Genomic DNA, 10,148 nt, shown 5'->3' on the forward strand with positions numbered 1-10,148 from the left:
AGAAGCCCTCTGGAAGCTCCCATGCACACCTCCGCAGCCCACAGCTGCCATGGCAGCATTCCCTTGTACACACAAAGAGCAAATTAAAAATCCTCCTTCCTCCTCCAAGTACTATCCAAATGTCACACAGCCATCTTGGCTATTTGTGTCTCTGGTACATCTGGTATAATTTGGTGTACCTGTTTAATTCCAGCGTTCTGCAGAGCCAGGTACGTTCAAAGAAATAATATCAAAGTCTGTTCTTTGCATCCTCAACTACAATAAGTGGGCTTTGTAAAGAGGGCTGGGTGTGCTCAAAGGAAAGCAAACTTGTGGCAAATGTTGAGGTAAAATCTGCTGTGTATACTCTGTTTATTTATATTTAATGTCTCCACCACATTTGTGCAGCCAACCCTGATCCTGAAGAACTCCCTAAGTACTTCTGATCCTCCTTTGGAGCGTTCTCTATTCATCCTTCCAGAGTTGCCTTCTTCCCACTCTGTTACGAAGAGGATCAAAATGAGTTCATTTACCCACTCTCAGCCCCAGTGCGTCACTCAGCACAGGTGTGTCCTGGGCTTTGGAAGCACTTTTACACGCTCGGTGCCCAGCTCTTGCTCTGCCAGTTTGAGCTGTTCACCTTTAGTGGGATTTTTCAGCTTTCTCTGTTGCTCCAGAGTGGGACACGGGAAGCGAAAGAGATTTGGAAGTGCTGGGAATGTTGGTGTTTCCCAACGTGCTGTTTACCGCGCCTCTCCCACATATCACCAGTGGTTTCCTTCTCTTTGGCTGTTGTTGTCTCCATGCTTTGTTGCAGATGTGGAAGCTTTGGGTTACAGATCTCCACTGCTTTCTGCCCAGGTCCTGCACTTCTGCCTGCTAAACGCTGTTGATTTTCGTGTGGTTGCAGTTTCAAACTCATTTCAGTTATCCAAGACCACCTCCTCACCCCAAACATTCACTGTCCCTGACCTGATTTCTGCTCTGTGTGCCTCCCCACTGACACATATGTTTTGCTCCAGACTCCACGTGCAGCTTGACCAGACCTCCCCACATGCCTCACTCCTCTGTAGGATGTCTGAACAGCACAAGGCAGGAGTGCCATTACTATTGCATTGATTGAGGTTCTGCACAAAATTGCATGTATATAAAGAAGGGCTGTTTTGTTGTTGGCTTTTTTTGTTGTTTGCTTGTTTGTTTTTAGTCTTTCCAGCCTGGGAATGTGGGAAAAGGAGGACAAAAGCAAAAGAGAAAGCCTGGTGATGATCATGTGAGCGTACGAATGCATCTCTGACACACAAAATCAGTATCTGTTGCTTTTTCTGGCTGTGTTTGCCAATGAAGATATTGTGTAAGATTTGTTAAGGCTATTTTGGGGCAGGATTTTTTCAGAATTTTTCTATGGATTCAAGAGATAAAAGAAATCAAAATAACTTAAAGAAATTAAAAGAATTCTGTTGACTGAAGGCTGTGTATATTCAGACTATCTCATAACAACTAATAACCTCTATCATCATGCCAGGAGACTCCACACTTGTTTATATCAAATGCAGATTCTTCAGGGATCTGGTTCTGTAGCTCCCTTGCCCATAGCGTCCTACCCCTGTGTGCTGACTGCTGCTTCTTTCTGCTCCATCTCCTGAAACTTTGGCTTTCCTTTCTTAAAACCATGAAGAATCAGGCCTGGCTGTAGAGACAGCTCTTCTGGCGGGCAACTGCCTAGAGCCAGGGCTGTGGTGCTAATAAACACATTATGCCAAAGGCCACCACATTTGCTGTTGTACCTTCTGGATACCTTTTATCCTTCAAGCATTTGGGATTTTGAATTGAATGCTCCCTAATTATTACCAGCAGCAGGAGGAGTCCTTTTGCTGTGCTGCTGTTTCCCCCAACACTGTGTGACAGCCTGAGGTGGCTCACACGCTTGGTTTCCTCCAGCCCTCTCTGATGGCCAAGTCTTCTCATCTAGCCTGGCTGATCCCAATCAGACAAACCTTCTGGCTGAACTGCTACCTCCCTTCCTCCCTGCTGCTTCCCAGTGTATTTAAACACTCTATGCCGAGGCCTGCAGTCGCCTTGTCTGACCCCACAGCTGTTTTCCTTTAGCAGATTTGCTTTTAAATGGGACACCTCCTCCACATGGCCCCTTGCTTCTAAGTGAGGTTGCACTGCACAGTCTCATGGTGGAGGACTCCTGAGCTCTGAGAGTCTCTGTGGGAGACTCTGCTCCATGTGAGGGTGCATTGCAGAGCTTCAGAACCAGGAGGGATCTGGGCTGTGCTGGGTGCAGAGTGTGCTGCCAGCGTGGTCTTATGCTGCACCCTGGCACCGCCTGGCAGGTGCTTTGGATAGTATGAGTCTCACGTGTGGAAGCCTGTGTATGAGTGAATCTTCTCTTTGGCCAATGGGGATTTATTCCAACTTGTCATTAGAATGTGAGGCATTGGTCATTTTGCACTAAAGAAGATGCCTATGGTAGGTCATCTAAAAGGCCCCTGAAGTTGCCGTCTTTTCACAGATCATAAAGGAAGATGAAGAAAACCTCGTTCAGCTTTGAAAGTATCAAAGATGTCTCATACTAGGTGAGATGTGGTATCCCACATAGGATGTGAGTCATCCATGATTGTATATATTGGCACTGACTGTACCTTACTTGTCTTTCCAGCCTCCCATCTTTTCATCTGGCAAGAACTGTTCCAATACCTCATCTTACAGCATGGGTGACTGTGTGAGGGGAGCATAGCAGACATCAGCCAGACAAAAGCCTTCACTTTTATGCTTAGTGTTCATTGCTATTCAGTACAGAGTGGTAGTGTATACACAGATAATGTACTCAGCATTCACAGGAAGCAGATCTGTTTTGATCTCCTGCAAGACCCAAGAGGAGCGGGGATTTCATTAAGTTGCGGTGCCTCCATTTGCTTTGTGATCATATTTATTGCACAGTTCACATAGTTGCATGCAGACTCTCACTTTGCCCCTTGCACCCAGCAAACAAACAACAGCTCACCACCGGGAGACCACCGACCCACCAACAAGTCTGAATGATATCACCCCCTGCTTTCTGCTGCAGGGAAAATTCCATGCTTCCTACAGTAGAGGTATCTGAAGGACTAAAATGTAATTACAGTTCCACCTCGAGCTTGGTCAAGCTCCATCTGTTTCTCTGAGGTGAGATGAGCATTACACAGCCATGAGCTGTTCCAGGAGCTGATACTTCGGAGTCTGGCCAAGTGACCAACTTGTGGTCTACTCCTTTCAAGAGAGTCGTTCTGGTTTTTAATGGCATTTTCATACAAAATCTAAGGAAGCCACAGGTAGTCTTTGCGCTGACTTAAGTAGGTTTAAATTAGGCCCCAGAATAAAAAATTCTCTCTTTAGAAGGCAGGATGTGAGGAGCTATGAGTGTCTTAATCATTACATTTACTCAGCTTTATGAGTAATGTCTGTGTCAGTTAACAAGTTTTATTAACAATATAGTGACCTTGAAAGCTCTACATCTGACTAACTCGCTCTGTTTTATGAGTAAGTGTTCTATATATTGAGCGAGGATGTAATTGAAAAGATGTTGTATAAGGGGACTTGAAGCTTGAAGTGACTAAAATAATAAATGGATTGCAATTTCATTTGAAACTGATACAGTTTTTAAATATTGAAAGAATACCTTAAATTACAGAAATTAAGGGTGGCAATATAGTATCACTATCAGGGAAAATACACATGTGTAGTGAAGTGACTATTAGCCTGTTAATCATAGGCATTACGTGCTGGGTAGCACAGAGTTATTCCAGCACTGAAAACTGTTAAATGTAGATGCGATGAATTTGGGGTCCACAATTTGCCAAGTGCCGAAGTCTGTATGACAGTGAAAATGGATATCCACAAAACGCGTTGATTGTAATGCTAATGTTATTGCAGGTCCCATTTTACATGAAGTGAGGCTTACGAGATGCTCAATGGAAGCAGGGGCAGAACGGTGGCTGTGCAGCCATGAGGCACGGCTATGAGTTGACACATCAGTGGTAGGGAGCAGTGGTACATCTCACTCCAGCCCACTCAGAAATCTAACCGCCCCTTCTTTCTGCCCCCAAAATGTCACTTATCACTGAGCTAAATCAGCATGTCTACTTAGCCATTTAAGTTCTTTCTCTTCCTCAAAAACTGTTATATACCACAGCACAGGTGTGATGTATGCAGCGTGATCACACCTCCCAAGATACATAGCTGGCCTGCCTGCTGCTGAAGCCAGTCTTCACACCACTCAGCTAAATACCATACCCTTTCTTTGAGAAAGGAATACCCCTACATTTCTCCATACGTGCATGTTGTATTTTGCCCTGCAGTCCCTAGCTGTCATCAGTTTTTGCATCCATAGGTCTACGTGGTTGGAGCATTGTGACCCCACTTCCCCCTCGATGGCATCATTAACCCACCAAATGCCCACTAAGACATGAGTGCACGTGAGGCTGACCTTTCAAAAGATCTCTTAGTTCCAAAATAAATCTGAAGGATATCTCTGCATAAAAGCTTAAGAACTGTTCCTTTTCCTGTTCCCTCATCCATGAGTACAGTAATGACACAGCATTTCCCAGCCACAACACAACTCCACAGCCTTGGGTTGTTCTTTGCTGTCCGGCCTCCTCTCCTCTTTTTCAGAGATCTATCACGGGGCCTTTGGAGCTCACTTCCTGATGGAGGGGTTGACTTCAGGTCAAATGGTTCTGTGCTGTGGAACTTGCTGTAGGGTAAAGATCACAGTGGTTCACCACTCTTCATACCATATTCTGGTCAAATGTCTATCTAGGAACCAAGAGGAGCTCCAGTTCCCTGGTGCTGCTGTTGGGGGGGTGGGGAGAAGAGAAGGAAAGGAGAGAGAGAACTCTGCTATGAAAGATGTGTGGGAAGGATGGGAGAGAATCAAGAAAACCTGGTAAGTAACAGGAACTTTCTTTACAAGGCTACTCAAAATAGTATGTATGTGACTGAGAGCCAGTATCTCTATCTGCTAACTCTCCTTGGGCTCCCTTTATAAACAGAGATGAAGTCAGTACATCTGATGGAGCCTGGGATGCATTTAGTCTCCTGCTAAGCCCCTTGCATTGCATCTCAAAGTATTAATTTCTCTTAACTATGAAGGGAGTTAAGGTGAGTAGTTCAAACATTGACATTGACCTTATGGTTGTCTAAAGTATAACTCAGTTGTATAATTTCTAGGGCTATAATTTTCATTTCTAATATTCCATAATTACTATTATCCATTTTAATCTTCTTATCTTGAATAAGCTTTAAACACCTTGAGACAATTAACTAAGAGAGATTTGGAGGAGTCTCAAACTTGTGCTAATTCAACCAGTCTGCCATCATAATGAGAGTGAAGTCTTTGTTTATAGCTCTGTCTTGTGTATCCAGTTCCTTCCTTCACAGCCTGCCTGCAGTCTCCCAGGCCCTTCCTTGAGTCCTGCTCTCCTGCCCCATAGAGCACAGATGGTCATGGCCAGCAGCGGACTGCAATGCTCGGCTTCATCTCCTGCTACAGGTCTTACAGCTCTCATTTATACCATACTTTCATGAATGTCCAGCCAAAGTAACTGAGATGGAAAAATAGTTTGTATGTGTATAAACATATGTCTATAATTACTAATATAATACATTTGAATACACACAAAGACACAATTACACCGTCCTTGATATTTCTCCTAGAAGATAACCAAAGATGTTTTTTGACATATAAAGCGGTTGTTTTAAAAATAAACAAAAGCTCAAAAAGGAAGGGAATAGAACTGCATGTTAACATTATTGTTCTGCTGATGTATTCCATTAGGATATACCTTCACCCCAGTATTGTTCCTGCAGTTCTCCAGGCTTTATTTGGCCCTGTAAGATGACAGCCAGACCCTGCATGTTGAATGGATGCTACATTGGAAAAGTGTGACTCAGAATGAAGTGCTATCAGGGAGGTTTTCTGTTTTATATCTGCTAAAGTGAGTCATTATGGAGTGAACTACTTCTCTTTGCAAGCAGACCTTTAGACAAGAGACTGTGAAACACTCAGAAGCTCTGCTCTAGAAATCCTTTCACAATAAAAGAAGTCAGTCTACTCCATTCTGCTCTGACACGCAGTGCAAATCCAAGCTGCTTCTGTCCCAGCAACTTTCCCCAAAGTAGAGGAATGATTTGGTGGTGTTAACATTTCCATTCACAGTAGAGGTTTCAAATGCACAACATTCTTCTGCCTTCTGCCATGTTACAGGTGCATAAGTTATTGCAGCTGTAGTCTTCGCTGCTGCTGGCAATGTACTATGTATGTAAGACCATATTAGAAACTGTTAGGGTTCATCATATATAGCAGCAGCCTAAAGATAACTGAAATGTTGAAGTTACAAGACAACTTACACATTCAGCCTGAATTCAAACCTAAAAGGAATCTGATCCTTTTTCCAAGTAAGGGAATACTTAGAGAAAATACTTTAGAAACCTCAGCTCTGCCCTGCTAGCAACAGTGATCCAACTTCCGTCCTCCTGGCAGAGCTCCTCCAAGACATCTGTTCTTGGAGCTGACACACAGCGTGTCGCCATTAGGGGAGGGCTCAGGAGAGCTGGAAAATAAAAAGCCTGTTCCATGGAGAGCATCCTTGCTTGCTTACGTGTTTCTTCTCAAGTTTAATTAAAAAAGCCCCCGTTGAGTGAATGCAGCCTGGAGATCTCGGAAACATTGGTGAACTGAGGAGAGTTATCATCTCTTCATTGGCCCAGGTGTATGCTAGGATTTAAAGAAGCTCTTACTGAAGGAAAAGTTTGTCAGTACATCAGGGTATCTGAGCCATTGTCCTGGCATGGTAAGCATCCTCTGCAACTCAGCTTTTGCCCTTTGATATGTTGCTTTCAGAAAGGCTCTAAAAAAGCTTTCTCATAGGTACTGCTGTTACCTCCTGCTAGGCTAGAATGGTACGTGGCATTACTTCTGTTTCTCCAAGAGAATACCTAGGAATTCAACAGCATGGACCCAAGGGCCATTTTTCAATAGGGAAACAGATGAAGGATAAGCCTCACTTATGGTTTGCACCTCTGTGGTTGAACCAGAAGCACGTTTCTTCCCTCTCCTTCTCCCTCATCACCCTTTAAATAACAATTTAGGAAAACATCTGATCCAGCTGTTGGATAGAAATGTACATCCGTAGTTTCCTTATTTAAATGCAAGGACCATATTAGGTAGAAAGTCAGCTTTCATTTATACAAGTTCATATGAATTAAATAGCTGCAAAGAAGATCGTGAAAACGTGAAACTTAAAGGTTGAAATGTCAAAAGGTAGTTAAAGCTTGTGGTTTTACATCACCTGAGAGAAGGAGCAGCCATGTCAAAATAACAGAGAAGGATACTTCCATGGCAGAGGAGCAGCTAACTCCTACGTGCAGAAGCACATACACACAGCCCAGTTTTTGTCAGCAAGGTTCCCTGGGGTCCCTAGGTGTTCTGTTTGAATGCTGTCACTGCATTAACAGCTTCAGGCACAACAAAATGCACTGCAGGGTGTGCTTAATCCTTCAGAAGAGCTTGGAACACCCCAAAACCTGTGCTTTGTTACACTCTTAGAAACCTTCATACACGTTCCTTCCTGCCCCACTGCAGGTTTTGAAGAGCCCTCACTAGGCAGGTGAGAAAATCCTTGCCTCCATCTCCGCTTCCAGTAGCACTGGTGTCTGCAGAATAAGAGTCTGGGCAATCTTCACTGCTTCACACAGGAGTCAGCATATCCTAAGTGAGTATCCAGGCCTTTTAAAGATATGAAACTCTACTGTCCCTGTCCTTTCTTATACAGCTGGGGCCTTGCTGGCATTGGTTATTGAAATTCTAGAGACTCTAAACTGCTATTTTTCTAACACTACTTTTAAAATAAAACACCATTAACATTCCAGATTCAGTATCTAGTTTAAGTATTCCTCGAACTCTATCAAAGTTATGTGAAAAACAACAGCATCTCCAACACTGTGTCAATTAGTAAAGGAAGATATTTTAAGCAGAATTCTCCATGGGAGGCTCTATTTTTCCATTAGAAGCTTCCGTCTCCTTGATTACCTCCATCTTCACTTCTGTTTATAATTCTTCTCGTTTGCCAAGAATATCATTAATTTTACGCACCAGATATGCGATGAAGAGACTAATCAGGGGTAAACCGATCTAGGTCTCAGTATGAAGCCACAAGAGTGCTGGGACATAGATTAATCTACAGAAAAGAGCGCTGAGTGTGAGATCAGGACCAAGTAGTTAACTACGTGGATGTGCATGTCACACAGCTGCCTCTTACCAACGTATTTATTCTTGCTCTGAGCCTGCAGTAATGCCACTTCACTGGGAGGCTACAAATGCACCGTGTGAGCATAGCCAAGAAAATAATGACATTGGACCCAGCACTTTTCCCTCCAAAGATCTGGAAAACTTTGATCATTCATTAGGCAAGGAAGAGCAATATCAGAATACTTTCCATTGTACTAAAGATTCCAAAGCCCAGAAACAAACTCTGCAGCCTGCTACCAGGCTGTTCCTCATAGAGCTGTGACTGTGTTTACCAGCTTGGTTTGGAAGGTGTCTGTCCACCTGTCTGTCCCATGGAGCCAGGGGAAGCAGTCTCCACACTGTGTTGTCTTGTTCTCTCTGCAGATTTGTTGCATTCAGGTTTGAATCTGAAAGTCTTTTCTGATTCTGTGTCATCTTTGCTGTATGAAGTCTTCCTGAAGTTTTCAGTTTTCTTGATTCCTCACATTCTGATGGAAATTTAGGGGTAGGAGGCTACTTCGTTGCAAATTAAGTCATTGTAATTGACTTTTCCCATAGTAAACTACTTATCATTCCCGATATGCCCATTAGTCTCACCTTGTGCCGTGCTGAAAACTATCATCTTCTTTATTCTGAATGTTTCAGAAACTATACATCTGATTCTGGTAAAAAAATAAAATAATAATAATAATAATAAATCTCAAGGGGTCAGAGAGGCAGAATTCTTCTTTGCTAAAGTACTGTCCAAAAAAAAATGCTGGATATAATGACAATTTTATGGTTTCACAGTCTCGCATTTAAAATGATTGTTATATACTACCAAGAAGAAGGCTGGGTGATGTATTTTTCCTGAGTTATGCTTTTTAATTATAAAAGGAGAATCACCTATAATTTACTGCTTCCTACTTAAAGCCATTGCATTCCAAGAGTTGAAAACCCAGGCTGTAAGAGGTAGGAAATCCCAGCTGCATGTACTTAAGGACAATTGCCCATTTCAAATGGACAGTTTCCAAAGTGAGTCTGTAAAGCACATCTGGTGCACGAGTTCCAAGTGATCATTCAGTCCTTGGTGAAGTATGGCACAGCGGCAAGCAGGATACCAAGACTATAAAGGAACTATGAAAATGCCATGGATTTACCTTACCCCGACTAGATACTGCATTGGGTAGCCACATTTAATCCTCAGCTATATGAAATGAGTTGGTTGCTTCTGATAAAAACAAGGCAAAGTCTACAAAATGAGACTTTTTCTTCTTGTTTGCTCTGCATTTATTGCTAGCTGAATCAAGTGAGCCTAAGGGGATATGCAACTTGAAAAAGGTTTGTTTTCTTGAAGGTTAAGTTCATTAAATCAAATGTTGACCTTTCAGAGTTTGCACTGGCAGAGCCTTTCTTCTCCCTGAGCCTCTAAGCTTAATCTGTCCACAGATCACACTTTTCCACAAACATCCCCCACTTTCCTGAAGTTTAATACCCATCCGTGCTCTCGGACTGTTTGCATCTTTCATCAACATGCAAGAAATGATAGGATGTCTATGAAACAAGTGTCAAAACAGCATGGCCTCAGTTCTAGGTGAAATATATTGCAAAGTAAAACCATCTCTGCCATCACAGGTCTCCTATATCAGCACAATTGTATGGTCATGGGAACATCTGCACGCGTTTACACATGTGCACAGATAAAAAATATGTACAAATAAGTATGTACACACACACTCAGGCATGTAAGAAGTTTTTTAGCTTGCTGCAATGGCTGGCCCTCACGTGATGTTCCTTTAGCTGCAGCCCGAGATGAAGAGGTTGCCGGCTGGATGGGGTCTTTTTATAGTACTAGTCTATGGGGAAATTCTTCAACAAAAATGTTTTTTCTGATCACATTTGCAATTCATATATGCTG

The sequence above is a fragment of the Excalfactoria chinensis genome, chromosome 2 (assembly GCF_039878825.1).
Source record: "Excalfactoria chinensis isolate bCotChi1 chromosome 2, bCotChi1.hap2, whole genome shotgun sequence".
Lineage (NCBI taxonomy): Eukaryota > Metazoa > Chordata > Aves > Galliformes > Phasianidae > Excalfactoria > Excalfactoria chinensis.